At 38.8% G+C, this 21,195-nt stretch overlaps 1 long non-coding RNA gene across 1 annotated transcript; it reads right to left on the bottom strand.

The window, feature by feature from the left end:
- Window positions 1–11,937: 11,937 nt before the first annotated feature.
- Window positions 11,938–19,073, bottom strand: LOC107793049 (uncharacterized). The gene is made up of 3 exons (XR_001649635.2): window positions 18,564–19,073; window positions 14,061–14,121; window positions 11,938–12,269 (listed from the first exon to the last, which is right to left on the bottom strand). It is a non-coding gene; the product is annotated as an uncharacterized LOC107793049 (long non-coding RNA).
- Between the last annotated feature and the right edge of the window lie 2,122 nt (window positions 19,074–21,195).

Genomic DNA, 21,195 nt, shown 5'->3' with positions numbered 1-21,195 from the left:
ACTACAATTCTGCACCTTGCGTGCAGATCTCGGAGATGATGTTGTTGTATATGGTAGGAGATGGCATTAAAGATGTACTTGCCTTTTGGATTTTGCTTCCACTTATCCTTGGTAGCTTTAGATTTGTAAATCTATTTCTTTATATTTCAAACAGATGATGTATTTATTTCGTATCATTTTGTAAATTCTAAGTCTTAGAAGCTCATGATTTGTACTACTAATCCTTGGGATTTTGTATTGAAAAATTCAGTTATTTCACTCATTGACTCTTATTATATCATTTGAGTTGTGTTGATTGTCATTTTCCTTACCTAGCAGGTTGAGTTAGGTGTCATCACGACTTGTTAGATTTTGAGTCGTGATAAGTTGGTATCAGAGCTCTAGGTTTATAGGTTATACGAGTCATGTGCAAGTGTCTACAAGAATCTTGCGGATCGATATGATGACATTCATACCTATCTTCGATAGGCTACAGGGCGTCTACGATAAATCTCTGATCTTTCTTTCCTTATTGTGCGGTATTGTTTCAGTTTAAAGCATGTCGTTTTGACTTCCTTCCACTCACTCGTGTATTATGTGAGCGCTCTGTATCAGCTGTGCAACGACGACTTGTGATTCCATGGATGAGGTACGTGATGTGTTTTCTGTGTTTGGGCGACAGGCCAGTCTGGAGAGTTTGAGCCTTGATTTTGACTGTAGCTTGGGCTCGGTAGCTTCGATTGTGTAAGCATATACTTTTAGACTTATATGTCAGGTAGTGTCCCTAGGTATGGTATTTATGGCTCGGTGAGTGGTTGGATAGCTATAGGATGAGTATTAGTGACTGCGGGATATGTTTAGATTGTTTGAATGTGACAAGAAAAGTTTGCTTGAGATGTGAAAAACAACTATTAGGTGCTTGATTTCTGTTTTGATGTGTTGTATAGTCCTGAGTTACGAGTGCGTTAGGGATTTTTCAGTTGTTTGTTTGTGGAATGAAATGTATTCTTATGTTGTAACGCCTCAACCGGTCGTTTTGAGCATTTTTATTCCGTTCAACTATTTGAAATCTTGAGTAGCTTAATATGATATATTATGACTTGTGTGAATCAACAATTTTGGTTTTTAGGTAATTGGGGAATAATTTGGAAGAATGATTCTCAACTAAGAAGCTTAAAGTTGGAAAAGTTGACCAAGTTTGACTTTTGTGTATTTGGCCTTAGATCGAAATTTCGATAGTTCTGTTAGGTCTGGGTAGTGATTTGGATTTGGGCGTATACTCGGATTTTCATTGGATGTTTCTAGAAGGTTTCGGCACCATTTGGTGAAAGTTGGCAATTTGAAAGTTTGGAATATTCATAAGTTTGACCAAGAGTTGACTTTGATGATATGGGGTTCATATTGTGGTGCTAGTAGTTATAATATGTTCGTCATGTGAATTGGAACTTGTGTGTAAATTTGAGTTCATTCTGAGTTGATTTGATATAGTTCGGCACGAGTTCTGAAAGTTGAAAGTTCAAAAGTTCATCAAGTTTTATTTGAGGTATGATTCGTTGTTTTGATATTGTTATGTATAATTTGAGGCCTCGAGTATGTCCCTGTTATGTATTGGGACATCTTGGTCTGTTCGGACAGGGTCTCGGGGGTTTGGGTTAGTTTCGAACATGGTTCGGATCATTTTGGATGGGTTTGTGTTGCTGGTTTTTTTCGTGCTCCTGCTGAGCTTCGCGATCGCGGTAAGTATTTTCGCATATGAGTTGGATGTTCATCACATTTGCATTCCAAATGATGCATTCTCTAATAAGTAATTGGGGCTGGAGAGATTTGGTCAATGCATTCGCAAAGAGGAAAGTGGCAGACGCGAGTAATGAATCGCATGCGCGGAATTGGAGTCGCGTTCGCGATGCTTGGGGGGCTGATGGACTTCGCGTTCACAGGTTTTCAATAGCATTCGCGATGAGATTTTGAGGCAGGACAGCTATTTATTCGCGATCACGAAGTTACTATCGCGATCGCGTAGGGTACCACTAGGCAATGCATATTAGTACTCTATTTCAGACCTTTGAGTTATTTAATCACATTTTAAGCTATGGAGCTCGGATTTGTCAAATTTTGGAGGCGATTTTCATCATACAGTTTGGGGTAAGTGTTTTTTACTTTTGAAAATATTCCGTTATTACATCTTCGATTTTGATTGATGATTTCAAACAAGAAATTGGAGGTTTTTGTATAAACTTTCTTAAAGTGAATTTTTGAGTTTTAAACATTGATTTGGAGTCAAATTTGAGTGAAATTAGTATGGTTGGACTCGTATTTGAATGAGTTCTCAGAATTTGTGAGTTTTTTCCGGTTACAAGATGCGTGGAAGGGTTCAACCTTTTGGTTGAATTTGAGTACTTAATTAAAGATTCGACCTTTATTGTTTAGGTTTGTTTCCTATGGCATTATTTGATGTTTTTGAGTTTCTTTTGCGTAGTTTTGAGCCGCTCAGAGATTGATTTTCGTGGGATTGAATTTCTAAAGTATCGATTGGCTTGCTCGGTATTTGATTTGGCTTGCTTGAGGTAAGTAACATATCTAAACTTGGATTTGAGGGTAAATATCCCCGAAAACTATGATAATTGAGATGTGTTGGGGGTGACGCATGTGCTAGGTGATGGGCGCGAGTGCGTGCACTGAGGTATTCATGATACGTGTAGTTCTTAGGCTATTAAATGTCTTGTTTTGTGATCATTCTTCCTTGATATCATGTTTTCTCCATTTATGTGACTATGTGGGATATTATTCATGCTAGAAATCATGCCTAGGCTACCTATTCAATTGTTTAAGACATGATAGGAATGTTTTCTCCATGTTGAGCTATTTTCCTTAGCCGTAGTAATATTGTACAGTCATGATAGTTATATCCGCATGCTACATCTTGGTCTATGTGCAATTTAGATATGTTGCCTCATATGTTATTGGTGTCCTTGTATGTGACACGAGTTTCAGCGGTATTTGAGACATATTGTGTTGTTCCATGTTAAATAATTGGATTCTGTTTCTATGAGATGTATGCATATTGAGACTTGAGCAGATTGTTAACTGATTTGGGCCATAAAGCCTTATTGATATGGATATTTGGATCGTGTTGCACGCCGCAATAATTATATTAATATTGAGGTGACGCATATGCTAGTCCCCACATTGGGCTAAGTTGCACTTATTTGAGGCTACGCGTGCACCAGTCCTACCATTGGGCTAAGTGATTATGATTAGCGTTTGGGTAGGATCCACCCCTACGGGGTCATACATGCCACCAATGGGCGCAGGTGGCGCAGACACAGTATTTCATATATGTGCTTTGATGATGGTCAATTATGCTAGATACCCCTACAATGATAGGTATTATGGATCCATGGTGATATTGTTGGGGCATTCGAGCTAGATACTTGGAGTGTGCTAAGATTGTGTGTACTTAATAAGTTCATTGGGAAACTGAGTTCTCGACATATATATTTGATATGTAGGCATAGAGATGTACCTTCCTCATGCTAGACAATGACATGACATTTGATTACTTAACATGTAAGCCTATGCATTTTTCTCATGCTAACTGGTAAATTAAAAGTCTTATCTGATGTTGCGAATTGGAAAAACAATAGTTCTTCTAATAAACTCTTGTTTAGTTGATTTCAGTGGTAAGGTTTTAGAATTGGACTGTTGTCATGCCCCGACCTTGGGAAGCGGGAGCAGCCCTCGACTGAGTTACCCCAATAAAGCAAGCCTACTTAGCGCCTACTGTTCAATTCTGCCCATGAATAATTTGAGGATAAATATAAAGAGTTAAACCAATCAAGAGAATAGTATGTAAAACACAACTTTTGTTTTTATAAGAGCTTCATTTTCTGATTACCAAAATATTACACATTTATAGTCTAGAAGTGGAACATTTGAAAAATACAACAACATCATTAGTTTGTAATCCCGAGTCAAAATACAACCCACAGTACATCTTTGGAGCCTCTAAGTGAACAAGAGTACAATATGGGAATGCCAGCGACAAGGCCCCGACTCTGCCTCAAAACAAAATGTGCAAAATAAAAAGACATAAGGCCCCGAAGTAGAATAGGGCTCACCAAATCAGCTGAGAAGAGGGTACACCTATAAACAACCTAAGCCGCCTACATCCATTAAAGATCCAGCTCCCCCGGCAAAAGGGATGTTAGCACATGTGGAATAATACTAGTATGTAAAGCTATGTATCCTCACAAAAAATGGAATAAGAAACATATGTATGGAAAACATGAAAGAGTAGTAAACGGATACAAGTTTAATGTGCCATTCTGCAACAGAAAGTAGAGTGTGACTGAAACCTTCAAACATACCTTTTTAATTTAGTTTGGGAGATCATTAGCTACCGACACAAACCACCATGCTCGTGGATGGAGCCCGATCACCGCTCGATCGGCTAAGCTGTCTCACCACGATGTATATGTGGATTGGTAGGGTATGGTGAATCAAATATAATATCAAGAATTATAACCCACCATGCTCGTGGAATTGAGTCTGATCACCGCTCGACCGGCTAAGTCGTCACACCTCGATCCATGATAGTTGACATAAAATGCAATACCACGATGTATGCAGCATGGAGTCCGATTACCGCTCGATCGGCTAAGTCATATCACCATAATGCCATGTGGATCGACATGGGAAGTCAGACTGATGCTAGCAATAAATTCATCCAAATTAAGGGAAATAATATAACGACGATTCACCCCTCAATAACCTCCTATACTGACACATGTAATTTCGGATGTAGGCCTATATAACCTATACCTTCCGGTTATGTAATAATACTCTCAAAAAAATATTATATAAAGATAATACTCATCTCATATACCTTTAAAAAATCTTTTCATTTCCTTGGCACTTTTGGCCACACATGTAAATCTTCATTCTTCGCACGATGGCCGCATTTTATATTCCATCCTTTCATTCCTTTACTTTCAAGGATCACTATAAAATCCCAATATGTAGAACATTTGGAAATCATGGCATCAAAAGCATGCGTAAAAAGAGTTTTAAGCACATTGAATTTCTTCCAAAAGGAGAGCATAGTGATTTGCAATTGAAACATGAGTTTAAATCATATCATTTGATGCATCAAACAAGCTTGAAACATTTTTAATAAGTATAGCATGGCAATAGCAAATAGGGAATGTGTATAGGTTCATGAGCATTTTTTAATTCAACCTTTTTAAAGCACTTCAATTATGAAGATTCGTGGTATAAAAATTATTACTTCATTTTCATGTGCATATGACCATCAAAAGAAATTTCTAAACATTTCCAAGAAAGGGAGCAGTCATTGGCAATTAAGACATAACTATAAATCTCATGAACATTTGGAATTCAACCATCAGAAGCAATCCAGAATAATGGAAATAGCAACTAGGACAACCATGCTTGGAATTCATACGGGAAATCATGGAATCCGATTCTATAGAAGGCATTTAGGCAACATGCCTCGATGGAGATATTTAGTGATACTAAAACCTCTCACTACTCTTATAACTTCAATCGACATCAATACATTTCAATTGGACCAATATTAGTAAAAATTTCTAGGTTTTAGGTTTTTTGGCATTCTATCGATCACCTAGAGTGCATAGCATCTACTACCTCTAGTAATGGTGTTTCTTCATCTAACAATCCCTCCTTCTCACTAACAAGAGATACTACAATATCCTTTGTCCACTAACTGACTTCTTTAGCACCATTATAACCATCAATGAACTCATATCCACTAAATTTTACTAATTATCTCATTACAAAATCTCTACAATACCAAAAAATCTAGGTTAAGAACTTATGGCTTCCAATCACCATCCCATAAGTGCTAATACTAATTTCTTGATCATACCTTCACTAACAATCCATGCATGTAGGTTTAATGGTGAAATATTATCTCTTGTACACCAAATCTTGAAAACCTGTTGGGGTGTTCTTGGATTTTGAAGAAATCCTATGGAATCCAATACAAAACCTTGTTGTAACAAGCGATTGAGAAGTGAAATTATCATAAAAAGACAGTTAAAAACTCACCTTAAGTTTGTACTGGAAGCCTTGGCCGGATGGGTGATGAAGAGAAGGGCTCTAGTCTTGAAATCCTTTTATTTCTCTCTCCCCGCTTAGGTATTAATAGGTCCAGGTATAATATTTTTACACTGGTGTTATAACGTGCTACAAGGCTTTAGCTCACTGGTTTGCTAAAATTTCAGCTTCCCTCATGTGCTATAGCTGGGCTATGGGGAGATAGTTCATTGTATTTTCTTTTTATTGCTTTGAAATTTATATCCAAGTGTTCCCCATTAATATAACACTAAAAGATTAATAAAATAATTATCCCAAGTATCCAAATAACTTTATTCACTCCAGTAATTTCTCGTGTAGTTTAGGTCTAAATTAAATTGTATTTCTAAGCTCAAAATTGCTCGAATTACCTATAAAAATTCACGGGGCCGTACATGCTCCCCCTCTTAGGATCAATCATCCTCGAATGAGGGTTAGAGTCCAGTCTAAACTCCAAGAATAATTTTGTTCTTCACTTAATCACCTTCATACGCCTCTTGTTGCTTATAATTAATCACCAATGCCTCAAAATTTGGCTAACTCTCCAGATTTTCAAAAATTCCACTAGAGTTTTCCCTGTAATTGGACCTATCCACCTGGTTGAGAGCCCCAGAAATCAATCATTAACAACATATTTCTAAAACAACATTGCACAATAGACATGAAAACAATACCAACCATGACATCACAGGCATTATATTACCAAAATGGGGAATTTGCATAAAATGTATAGGTTTGAACATAACTTATAGAGAGTAAGCTCCTAACATGATTTTAAAACAAAACAATATGGTTACATAAACAAGCGAGGGTATTTCTTTTTCATCTCTTCCTCGGCCTCCCAGGTGGCCTCTTCAACTTATTGGGTCCGCCATAGCACTTTCGCAGAGGCGATCTCCTTATTCCTCAACTTTCAAACTTGCCTATCAAGAATGGCAACCGGAATCTCTTCATAGGTCAATTCTTCATTAACTTCAATGTCCTCCACCAGAATATTGCGCAACGGGTTTTCAACTACCTTTTTCAACATGGACACAAGAAATATCGGGTGCACTAAGAACATCTCTTGAGGTAGCTCGAGCCTATAAGGCTACTTGTCCAACCTTCTGTAGGATTCTGTACGGTCTAATGTACTTTGGATTCAATTTCCCTTTCTTCCCAAATCACATTATACCCTTCATGGGGGAAACTTTCAAGAATACCCAATCATCCTCTTGGAACTCCAAATTCCTCTGACACACATCTGAGTAGGACTTCTGGCCACTCTGAGCGGTTTTCAACCTCTCCTTAATGATCTTGAACTTTTCTATAGCCCGATGCACGAGGTCTAGACCTATACATTCTGCTTCTCCAGCTTTAAACCAACCAATGGGAGATCTACATCTCCTACCATATAGAGCCTTGAATGGTGCGATCTGAATGCTGGCGTGATAACTATTGTTGTAGGCAAATTCTATGAGCGAAAAATGATCATCCCAGCTACTTCGAAGTCAAGAACACATGCACGCAACGCAGTGACATGCAACTTGACTATTTCCATGAGGTACAACTGAGCAGTGTGTTATGCTGTGTCGGTGGCCTTAACAGGTAAGAAGTGTGCTAATCTCGTGAGTCCAATCACCCAAATCGAATCAAACTTACGAGGCATGTGAGGTAGACCTACCACAAAGTCCATATTAATCATCTCCCACTTCCACATTAGAATCTCTATATTCTGTGCCAAGCCATCGGGCGTTGGTGCTCGGCCTTCACTTTCTCACAGTTTGGGCATCTTTCCACAAAGTCATCTACATCCCTCTTCATGTCATTCCACCAGTAGACATCCTTGTGATCGTGGTACATTTTCGTAGAGCCTGGGTGCACGAAGTACTTGGAACTGTGAGCCTCGATCATGACTCTCTCCTAGATATCATTCACATATGGAGCACATAATCGCTCTTGGTAACTTAGCATATTATCATTCATGCCAAGAGAAAAAGTCGTGGTCTTGTGCCTATGAATCCCCTCATTTAGTTGTACCAAAAATGGATCATCATATTGTTTCTCCTTAATATGAGTGATGACTCGGCCCTATTTTGCAAAATCACTCCACCCTCACTAGAGTCCGTAAGTCGAACTCCCAAACTAACCAACCGGTGAACCTCCTTGGCCAAAGGCCTTTGGGATGCCTCCAAATGAGCCAAACTGCCCATAGATTTCCGGCTAAGAGCATCCGCCATAATAGTAGCCTTCCCCCAATGATAATGAATATCGATGTCGTAGTCCTTAAGTAACTTAATCTATTTTGTTTGCTATAGATTCAACTCCTTCTGCTTAAAGAGGTATTGAATAACCTTATGGTCTGTGAATATTTCCACATGGACCCCATACAAATAATGACGTCAAATCTTCAATGCAAACACCATTGCCGCAAGCTTTAAAAGATGTGTTGGATAATTCTTTACAGGGCTCTTGAGTTTCCTAGAAGCATAAGCAATTACATTGCCATGTTGCATTAATACACATCCAAGTCCAACCCTTGAAGCATCACAATGCACAATAAACCCATGTGTACCCTCCGGTAAGGTCAACACTGGTGTTGTAGTCAACTTTGACTTTGACTCTTGAAAATCCTTTCCAAAAGCATCTGACCATTGAAATTTAGCTATCTTCTGCGTCAATTTAGTCAATGTAGAGGTAAGAGAAGAAAACCCCTCCATGAACCTTCTATAGTACCTAGCTAAGCCCAAGAAACTGCGAATCTCTATCAGATTTGTAGGTCTAGGCCAGTTCTTCACAACTGCAATCTTCTAAGGATTGACCTTGATTATCTCGCTGGAAATAACATGTCCTAAGAAAGTGATAGACTCAAGAAAAAATTTACATTTCAAAAACTTTGCATACAACTTATGCTAATTAGGGTCTGCAAAACTGCTCTGAGATGGTTGACATGGTCCTCTCGATTTCGTGAATATACAAGGATGTCATCAATGAACACTATCACAAAATAGTCGAGGAAAGGCCTGAAGACTCGATTTGTAAGATCCATTAAAGCTGCTGGGTCATTTGTTAGCCCAAAAGATATCACCAAAAATTCAAAGTGCACATACCGAGTCTTGAAAGCTACTTTTCGGAATGTCCTGCTTCCTAATCATCAATTGGTGATACCCCCAATCTTAAGACAATCTTGGAGAAGTACTTATCACCTTGCAACTGATCAAAAAAGTCATTTATCCTTGGCAATGGGCATTTGTTCTTGATTGTAACATTGTTCATATGTCGATAGTCAATACATATTCTCACTGACCTGTCTTTCTTCCTTACAAAGAGAACCTGTGCGCCCCAAGGTGACACACTCGGCCGGATGAAACCCTTCTCTAGCAAATCCTTCAACTGCTCCTTCAGTTCCTTCAATTTTGCTGGAGCCATTCGAAAGGGTGGAATAGATAAAGGTTGCGTGCCTAGCATCACATCGATCCCAAAATCAATCTCCCTGTTTGGTGGGATGCCAGGAAGCTCATCAGGAAAGACCTCTGGAAATTCATTCTCAACTGGCACAGACTCATGTCCATGACTCGGACCAAGTAGTAGATACACCTCTTGCTGATCATCTTTGCGGACTTAAGGTATGAAATAAACCTACCCTTGGGCCCAACATTATCCCTTTTCCACTCGATGACTGACTCGTTTGGAAATTAAAACCTAACGGTTCTGGTTCGGCAATCAAGCTTGGTATAAAATGAGTTAAGTTAGTCCATACCCATTATCATATCAAAAGCCAATTCAATGAGATTGGTCGTGGTGTCTCGACCATGAATTGAGACAATACAATCCCTATAAAACCACATAGCCACAATAAACTCACCAATTGGTGTAGATACATAAAACAACTCAAAAAGTTGTTTCGGTTCTATTCTGAATTCCATAGCAATATAAGGAGTGATATATGACAAGGTGGAACCAAGATCTATAAGAGTATACACGTCATGAGATTGGATAGTTAGTATACCTGTGAAAGCATCTGGAGAAGTCTCTGAACTCTGGAAACTCCTTATAGAATAGAACCTGCTAGGTCCTCCCGAACTCTGTGCACCACCCCTAGTTGCACCACACGTTGTGGGTGCTGGAGTACCTCGAGCTAGAGGAGGTGTCATGGATGTAGTAGCTATAGAACTAGCTGGGTATGCCATACTTTTACCAACACTCTGACGGGACAAATGACAATCCCTCTAAATGTGAACTCTAAGACCGCGCCCGTAGCATATGGGTAGGTCCACATAGCAGACCCCTGAATGCATCATCCCACACCAAGGGCATGGGGGGCCTCTGCTACGGCTGAAATATCACGCTAGACTAACCCTGCTGATAGGATCCCCTATTGCCTTGACTAGGCCTGAAACGACTCCAATGTTGCTGACTGGACCTTGATAGTGGGGCACTGGCTGAAGACTGAGCAAAAAAATTTGTCGGTCTAGATGATCCTCCCCTAAATACTGACCTTCCACCACTACCACCATTGGAAGAACCTCCAAAGTTGCCTGCGAATCGGGCCTTCTTTTTACCCTCTTGCTCCATTATGACCTTCAATTTTTGGGTCTCAGTGGCTTGAGAAAATGCCACCATCTTCCAATAGTTCATATCAGAATTCAAGGCAACTGTAGCAGCCTCATTAATAACCAAAGGGCTAAGACCCTGTAAAAATGTGAACCCTAGCCTCCATAGTGGGCATCATGTAAGCAGCATCCTTGGAAAGATCCGTGAATCTCAAATGGTAGTCCCATACACTGATACTACCTTACTTCAAGTTCTCAAACTCGGCAGCATGGTCTTCGTGAGTCTCAGCAGGCAAGAAATGATCAATGAAAGAGTCCTAAACTCACTCCACTTTGTCGGAGGACTCCCTACCTCATGCGACTCCTCCCACAACTCAAACCAAGAATACACCACTTCTTTCAGGTGATAGGAAGCCAATTCCACCAATTCTGTCTCATTGGCACGCATCACACGAAGAGTCTTATGCATATAATTGATAAATGCTTGGGGACTCTCTTCGGGCTTAGTACCCGTGAATACCAGATTATCCAACTAAAGAAATTTGTTCTCCCTAGAACCAGCAGAATCCTATTGGTGATTGGAAGAAGTAGCTGTAGCATTCAATCTATGGGCTTGGGTAGCAGCTATCTGGGTCAACATCTGTATAGCTCCCTAAGGTCCCCATCAGAAATACTAGGATTGGAAATTGAGGCTGGAGGTGGGACTGAGATATCAGTGTGAGGAGGAATCATTGTATTCTCGGCAGAAGTAGGAATTGGTGTATTCTCAACAGGAGTAGTAGGATCATTAGGCGTTGTGGTTGGGGGAATGTCTTCACCCCTCAGGTGCTTACCCGTAACATCGGGTATAGAATCACCAGCCACTCCTTGGGTGGAATTGGCCGTTTCGCCACTCCTTAGGTGGAATTGGCCGTTTCGCCACTCCTTGACCTCTTCTTAGGTGCCATGTACTGAAAATTAGAACAATGCACGAGTTAAAAGGGGACAATCTTATAATCAACTCTATCACACCGTCTAGAATACCAAAGAAGGGTAACATTCCTAAATGCCCAAGTAGCCTCATAATTATAGATGTGGTCGACAACACACCGATAAGAAGGTCTCTACTAGACACGGCTCGAAGACATCCTAGGACATTTTAAAACCTTAGGCTCTTATACCAAACGTATCACGCCCCGACCTTGAGGAGCGGGACCGACACTCGACTGAGTTACCCCATTCAAGAAAGCCTACTTAGCGCCTACTTTTCAATTCTAACCATGAATAACTTGAGGATAAATATAAAGAGTTAAACCAATCAAGAGAATAGTATGTACAACACCAACTTTCGTTTTTATAAGAGCTTCATTTTCTGATTACCAAAATATTACACATTTATGGTATTGAAGTGGAACATTCGACAAATACAACAAAATCATTAGTTTGTGATCTCAAGTCAAAACACAACCCAGAATACGTCTACGGAACCTCTAAGTGAAAATGGTACAATATGGGAATGCCGACAACTAGGCCCTGGCTATTTCTCAAAACACAATTTGCAAAATAAAAGGACATAAGGCCCTGAAGTAGAATAAGGCTCACCAAATCAGCTGAGAAGAGGGTACACCTATCAAGAACCTAAGCCACCAATTACGGAACCACCTGCATCCATTAAAGATGTAGCGCCCCCGACAAAAGGGATATTAGTATATATGGAATAGTACTAGTATGTAAAGATAATTACCCTCATATAAAATGGAACAAGAAACATAAGTTGGGAAAACATGAAAGAGTAGCAAATGAATACAAGTGTAAATGGATACAAGCATGCCGTAATAGAAAACATAGTGTGAGTGAAACCTTCAAACATACCTTTTGAATTTAGTTTGGGAAATCATTAGCTACCAACACAAACTATCATGCTCATGGCATGGAGTCTGATCATCGCTCGACCGACTAAGTCATCTCACCATGATGTATATATGGATCAACATGGTAAGGTGAATCCAATATAATATCAAGAATGACTACCCACCAAGCTCATGGCATGGAGTCTGATCACCCCTAGACCGACTAATCCATCACACCCAGATCCATAAGGGTTGACATAACAACACAATACCATTATATACGCGGCATAGCATCCGATCATTGCTTGATCGACTAAGACATCTCACCACGATGTTGTGTGGATCAACATGGGAGCTTAGACTGATGCTAGTAATAAATTCATCCCAATTAAGGGGAATAATCTCAACACAATATTACAGGGAATTACCCCTCAATCAATTCCTACACTGGCATTTCAGTTGTAGGCCTATATAACCTATACCTTCTCGGTTATGTAATGATACTCTCAAAAACAATATTATATAAATAAAATACTCATCTCATATCCCTTTAGAAAGTCCTTTCATTTCCTTCGTACTTTTGGCCACACATTTAACATGATGGCCGCATTTTATATTCCATACTTTCATTCTTTTACTTTTGAGGATCGCTATAAAATACCAATACGTAGAACATTTGGAAATCATTGCTTCAAAAGTATGCGTAAAAATAGCCTTAAGCGGAATGAATTTCTCCCAAAAGGAGAGCATAGTTATTTGCAATTGAAGCATGGGTTTAAATCATATCATTTGATGTGTCAATCATGCTTGAAACATTTTTAGTAAGAATAGAATGGCAATAGAAAATAGGGAATGTGTAGATCTTTATGAGCATTTAGTAATTCAATCTTTTTAATGCACCTCAGTCATGATGATTCATGGTATAAAAATCATTACTTCATTTTCATGTGCATATGACTATCAAAAGAAATTGCTAAACATTTCCAAGGAAGGGAGCATGGCATTGGCTATCAAGACATATACAGAAATCTCATGAACACTTGGAATACAACCATCGGAAGCAATCCGTAATAATGGAAATAGGAACTAGGACAACCATGCTTGGAATTCATGCGGGAATCAGGGAATCTGATTCTATAGAAAGAGTTTAGGCAGCATACATTGATGGAGCTCTTTAGTGATACTAAGACCACCCACTACTCTTACAACTTAAATATACATCAACATAATTCAATTGGACCGATTTTAGTAAAAATTTCTAGGTTTTAGGTTATTTTGGCATTTTATCAAACACCTAGAATGCATAGCATTGTACTACCCCTAGTAATGGTGTTTCTTCATCCAACAATCCCTCCTTCCCACCAACAAGAGATACTACAACATCCTCTGTTCACCAACTAGCTTATTTAGCACCATTATAATCAACAATGAACTCACATCCACCAAATTTTACTAATTAACTCATTACAAAATTTCTACAACATCCAATTATCTAGGTTAAGCCCTTGTGGCTTCCAATCACCAGCCCATAAGTGCTAATACTTATTTCTTGCTCATAATTCATTAAATATTCATGCATGTAGGTTTAAGGGTAAAATATTACCTCTTGTAGATCAAATCTTGAAAGCCAACTTTTGGGGTGTTCTTGAGATTTTGAAGAAATCCTATAGAATTCAACAAAAAACCTTGTTGTAACTAGTGATTGAGAAGTGAAATCATCATAAAAACACACTTAAAAACTCACCTTAACTGTGCATTGCTGCATATGGCGGGAGCTAGCATTGAATATGTACTCGTTGTCCTGACATGGCTACCACTTGTTCTTGGTAGTTTTAGATTTGAGTTCTATTTTTGTATTTTCAAATAGATGTGATAATTATGCTTCATACCAGCTTTGTAAATTCTAAGTCTTAGAAGCTCATGATCTGTATTACAAATCCTTGTAATTTAAAGTTTAGTTATTTTATTCTTTGGCTCCTATGTTTCTTATTTGAGGTGTGTATAATTGGCTTACCTAGCAGGTTGGGTTAAGTGCCATCACGACTAGTTAGATTGTGGGTTGTGTCATATGTCTTGTTGACGAGTTCAGAATCTGGAAGGTTTAGTGATTGCATAGTAGTGTGGCCATGAAAGGGCATAGAGAGATGCTAGTTTGAGACCAATCAGGTTGGTTATCTCCTACGGGATGTTCTGAGGTTGTCTTATTCTTATGATAATTATATGGAGATTTTCTTTCTATTGGTGGGTTACAAGTGTTGCAATTTGAGTTTGGATCACTTGAGGAAATTGGTTTGACTATCATGACGATGAATGTGAGCTTAGCAGATGAATTGAGGTATTTTACGATTTGTGTTACATCAAATTATGAAGGATTTAGTTGAATTACAGTGCGAGATTATGGCAGTTATAGAGTAAGGGTATTGTGGGTTATCAAATATTTTGTTCTACGGCTTCGAACCAAGTGGGGGAGTCCACTTTCGATGATTTGATTGCATGGTTATGTGTTATAGTAATTTTGGTCTGAGGCATACTTGTGAATTGGTTATGACTTGAAGACGTTGATTTCGAGGATGACTCGAGTAAGGAAAATTCTAGATGCATGATGTGTTACACTTTATGGATATATGGAAATCTTGAAATGATTTGAGTTTGTTATTTCTGATGGATGTAATATGTTAATAAAAGGGAGCCACTAGATTGCGTTAAGGTGAGGATTACTTATTTAGGTTTTGGCGTGCTAACGGAGCACATATCATTCGGCTCGTTTTGGTGGTGCATTAGAGATTAGTGTAGAGTGGATAACTCTCGAGAAAGTTCTAATGGGTTCATGATTCATATGTGGTATATGAGGAATTTATGGATTTGTAAAGGATTAGATATAATATTTGTTTTGGATGGTGTCAGGACCCGCGGTATGTCCTTATCACTATGGATCCCACATTTCAGTATCAGAGAGGTTAAAAAACAACTTTAGATTTGCGGAAGGTCTTTTTAGGGTGTGTATCTTGGTTGCGGTATTCTTTGGCGTCTAAGGTGGAATATACTGGCTTATGGATCTTGAGACAACGTGATATCATGCTAGGATAACTAGTAGTGAACTTTGGATTATGAATCGAAGTATACTAGCAAGGAGAAGTGTTAACTTAATGGCAAGTCGAGGGGACTCGAAGAAATAGGACAGTTTGGTGGTAGATCAGATCAGTATTGTGATAGAAATGATCAATTCTTTTGGTTCTTATGATATGGTGAGGCTTTATCGGTGTTTTGTTGCATTACTCTTGGGGGTGGCGACTTGCGTGACTTAGCTGAGTTAGAAGGATTCAGTTCTGATGGATTGGTTATGTGAAAACAAGTTTCGAAGAGTTCTCGTTGGTGTCGACCAAGGTTTGGGGCAAATGTATTTGACAGGGATGATGAGTATATTGGATGTTGTAATTTTTCTCTCAGATGTGGGGCCTAGTGGTAAATTTCTAGCTGATTGAGTATGTATCCTGCATGTGAATTAGAGTTGATTATGGGATTCTTGTGTTTTCATATGATGGAATGATAGATGAGGTGTGCATCGTATGAGATTGAGGTTTGTATGTACAATGTTGCGGTTCAACTTTGAAGGGAAATCCATGAATTTTAGATAACACAAACAGTTTTAGATGTTAAGAAGAATGTTAGTACTAATTGGTATCACCTAAGGAGGGTGCGCATTTTAGTGGACGTATCGTGTTGGGCTTGCAGATGCTTGACTAGTATTACGGTAATCACCTGGTTGCTCGATTGTTGATGTTCAGATTTTGCTATATGGCACGGAAGAATTATGGATGTATTTCTCGCAGGATGATTGAGTATGAGAGATGAGTTAGTCATTCGAGTGGTGGAGATGGGATCGAATATGGTAATTCTTGTATTCTAGGGATTTGGAGACTTGGAGGGTTCTCAGAGGCAGATTATTCTTTGGTTGTGAACCGTGAAGGTATGGCAAAAGTTAGACAACTAGTAGTATGTGTAATGGTTAGGTTATTATGGACTTTTGAAGGATTATTTATTTATTTATGGATGGTCAGAGTTGATTTGGGGGCCCATTAGTAGGCCTAACGAGGATGTGCATTCTACATCGGGTCGAATTTATTGACTCATCAATTCTATTTTTGAGTGGTGTGTCATTCAATTAGAGTTGAGCTTGTTCATGTATTGATATGTTCTATGTATCACTCTTCTATGCTATGATGGGTTGTGATCTGTTGGGTATTTGCACACATGATACATTTCTGTTTGAGCCTTATGGCAAAATTCGAGCGAGATGGTTCTTAAAGTGTTGAATGGTTGATTGCGCTTTTGCTATGGCCTTCGTGCTTGTGGTATATTGTTCTATCTATTTCTCCATGAATATGATAATGAACTTCATGTGTTTGTTGTTGATTTTCGTATGGTTATTGATTTTGGGCATTATAGCTTGAGGTATTTCATGTGGATTGGTGTTTGGATATGGTCACAAGTGCAGCAAAGTTACATTGGGATATGTTCCTTTGTGTTAGATCCATGTGTCTTGGTTCTATTATGTGTGATGGGTTCATAGCATTACGTTTGTGGTAATATATGTTGAGGTTGCGGGACGGTCCTCTCATTTGATTTTCTTTCCAACATTCGAGTTGTTGCTTGTTTGGATGTAAGGATCGCGTGGCATATGGCTATAGATGGTATTTGTGTGGCATGTCAGTTGAGTATCTTTTACTTGATAAGATGAGGTCATTGGACCTGGAATGAGTACTATCGGATTTGATTACGGTATGTTTGGAAGAATAATGTTAGTTGTCAGCTTAGAATTTGGCTATGGTTCTTGTTGGGCGAGAGAGCTCCAGAACTTGTTGGACTGATGAGTGGTTATGAGTATCTATGTGTTCCCTTCATCATTGGTAGTGTACAAAGGTTCATAATAAGTTTTCAATTGTTAGGAGGATTATTATCGGTACCGGGCTTGTTAATGGACAGTTATTATGCTCGGAAGTTATTGCTATGGGTATATGGGTTATGTGGTATATCATGTGATTATATCTTGGGTTATGATTATGTCTTGGTACAGCTTGTTCAGACTTGCGCAGTGTTTGGATGTGAGAATTGGGTCTTTAATGTATTCCGGATGTTGGAGATTTGATTCTAAGGTTATGGGCTAAGGTTGAAGTGAGGATCCTTGTCACACCTCCTTTTTCTACCCCGGAAAGGGGTATAAAGGAGTTTTTCCAATTAAAGTGACAATAATCGAAATGGGATTATTTATTAAAATTCAGAGTCTCCACTTGGGGTAATTTATGGTGTCCCAAGTCACCGGTTTAAAATCCCGAATCGAGTAAGTTTGACTCTGTTTTACAGTCCGCGAAACATAGAAATTCGGGTAAAGAACTCTGTTAACCCGAGAGAAGGTATTAGGCATTTTCGGGTTCTGTGGTTTTAGCATGGTCGTCAACTATTATTAATTGGTTTAATTATCTGATTAATTACACGTTTAAAACCTATTGTGTATTTTTAACCTTTTAAAACCGCTTTTAGTTATTTAAGGAATTTGTCAGAACAAGTCGCGATGTCGCGCACTCGTTTATTTTGTACACATTGTAAATTGCGTTACGGGAACCGTACCCACGATCTACAACGTATTTAATTGTGGAAGGGATGATCCCTTGTAAATTTCAGTCACACATGAGAAATATTCTAATGAATTATCTTTTTTTCTGGTCTTCAGGTTATAAATTGTACATCTCTTAAAATTTGAATCAGAAACATATTCGTTTTTTCATAATCCAATTTCCATGAATCCAATGACAACTTACACATACCCTACTTTGGAATAACCCATGTCATAATTGAAAGCAAATCACAGTAAAGTTCGATTTCCATTTCAGATAATTAGTTATAACTTTATAATTAAAGTACTGCTATTATTATGGTGTATAAACCGAAATCAAAGCTCATATTAAAATCAAAGGCTCAACTGAGGCAAAGATTAAACCGAGAGAAAATGATCCACATGAGCTAATGTTGTATTTCAACATCACATATATATATATATATCACAAGGATAAAATACGAAGAACAGGGGGCAGAGATGAGAATAACCTACTCGTGACAAATTTGGTTGAATGTGTTCGAACCGCGACTAAACCTCGGATGAAACTGAAACGGAGCTCCAAACAGCGACCACTCACAACCTTTAAGCTCGCCGAAGAAACTCAACCTTGGTGGTTTACGGAGGATCCGAGTTCGCTGGTTTTCTGGCGGCTTGGAGAAGATGACTGAAGGTGTTAGTTAAGGTGGCTTGGGCGGCTGGACTCGTTGGTGGTTGCTGATGGGTGTGTTCTGGTTGACGATGAAGAAGGGTCTGTTTTCGCTAATTTGGTGAAGAAAATGGGATTAGCGGCGGAAAGAGGTGGAGATGGGGTGGTCGTTTGGTGTGAGGTCCAGAATCAGCGGCGGCTATGGAGGGGTTCTTCAGTTTTGGGTGTTTTTGGTTGAAGCAAATCAGTGGAGATGGCTGAAGGTTGAAGATGAAGAAGCAGGGGTCCTTCGTTAGTCTCTAAGGTCTTAGGTGCTGAAGCTTTTTTGGTGTCTCCCCATCAGAAAAACGGCTCCCTTAGTGTCTAGGTTTTGTCTAGTTTTAGTAGGATTTTAGGGTTAGGTTAGTGGGTATTGGGCCTAGGATTATGGGCTAGATCCGAATTGGGCCAAGGGATCCGAATTGGGTCCTCAAATTGGTCTCTAAGACTCTTAAAATTATGGTCCAAAATTAACTTCCTTCAGTATAAGATAAAAATACTACATAATACAAAAACTAATTCTAATTAATTAAACTAAACTATATTAAAACATGAAACTATTTTTTTGTATTTTTAAGATTATATAAAGATAAAAATAAGGTACTCTTTTTTTATATTTTTAATTTTATGAAAGGTACATAAAGTAAAAGTAACTAGATAAAACATCAATTAGCTAAATAAAAGAAAATATTTTTGTAATTTTTATTTTTATGACGAAATAAAGTAAAAGAGTCAAAACTAGTCGAAAATTACTATATTAGCCTTAAACTAAATATTTTACGCTAAAATGTGTAAAATATTGGGGAGTGTCAAAAATTACATGTCTACAATCCTCAGTTATGTTGTGTTTTCAGGCTTGCATGGATTTGGGTAACGTGGGATCACCCATGGGTATGTGCATGGTGAGTTTATACAGTGGTATGATGGCTTTGGAATGACTTTTGGCACATTCAAGGACGAACGTATGTTTAAGTGAGGGAGAATGTAACGACCCGACCAGTCGTTTTGAGCATTTATATTCCGTTTGATGGTTTGAGGGCATGAATAGCGTCATATGATGTATTATGACTTGTATGAATTGTCAGTTTTTGTTTTCGGGTGATTCAGGATTGATTTGGAAAAATATTCCTCAACTAGGAAGCCTTAAGTTGGAAGAATTGACCAAGTTTGACTTTTATGTATTTGATCCCGATTGGAATTTTGATTATTTTGTTAGGTCTGGATGGTGATTTTGGACTTGGACGTATATCCGGATTTGCATTTGGATGTTTCTAGAAGGTTCCTGCACTATTTGGCGAAAGTTGGTAATTTGAAGGTTTAGAAGTTCATAGGTTTGACCGGGAGTTGACTTTGATGATATCGGATTCGGATTGTTATTTCGGGAGTTGGAATAGGCTCATTATGCCATTTGAATCTTGTGTTCAAACTTTGAGGTCATTCTGAGTTGATTTGGTATGGTTCAGCATGAGTTTTAGAAGTTGAAAGTTAAAAAGTTCATTAAGTTTGATTTGAGGTGCGATTCATGGTGTTGATGTTGTTGTGTATGATTTGAGGCCTCGAGCAGGTCCCCGTTATATTTTGGAACTTGTTGGTATGTTCGGACAGGGTCCCGAGGGGCCCGAGTGTGTTTCGGATTTATTCGGACCATTTCAAATCATGTTGGCATTGCTGGGATCTTTGATACCTGGTTTGATCGCACTTGCAGAACTATGGGTGCAGGTGCGGAGCCGCAAAAGCTGCACAGGGAGAACAGAAGCAGAAGAAGTGGCCTAGGATCAGTGCCCACAGATGCGGATATTTTATCGCAGAGGAGAATATGGACTAGTGGGCGAGAAGGTCGCGGATGCGGGGTCTTCGGCGCATCTGCACGTCCGTCAGAGCAGTACCTTGAGCGTAGAAGCGTAATCCCAGAGGAGAAATTAGTGTCGTAGAAGCGATATGTTCTGAGTTGGGGCTTTCTCACTGGTTCTAGACTTGTAACGCAAAAGCAACAGTGGCAGATGCGATTTAGTGGCCGCAAAAGTGGATTCACTGGCAGATTTCTCTATATTTGAAGGGTTGGTTCATTTTATCACATTTTGGAATTTAGAGCTCAATTTCTAGGCAATTTTGAAGAGGATTTACACCACATGGATTGGAGGAAGTATTTTTGACTCATTTTTTTTAATTATATTTCATGATTCCATATTCGATTTTTTTTTTGTATTTAATTGATGATTTCTAAAGAGAAATTGGGGGTTTTTGTCTAAACATTCTTAAAGTGAATTTTTGAGTTTCGAACTTCGATTCAGAGTCAGAATTGAATGAAAATAGTATGGTTGGACTCGTATTCGAATATGTTGTCCGAATTAGAGAATTTTGCCGGGTTCTGAGGTGCAGGACCCGGTTGGTTTTTTAATTGATTTGAGTAATTTATTAAAGATTCGAACTTTATCGTTT

This window comes from Nicotiana tabacum, chromosome 22 (assembly GCF_000715075.1).
Source record: "Nicotiana tabacum cultivar K326 chromosome 22, ASM71507v2, whole genome shotgun sequence".
NCBI lineage: Eukaryota > Viridiplantae > Streptophyta > Magnoliopsida > Solanales > Solanaceae > Nicotiana > Nicotiana tabacum.
Note: the sequence above shows the minus strand (reverse complement) of the source record. Positions and strands in the feature narration are given on the sequence as shown.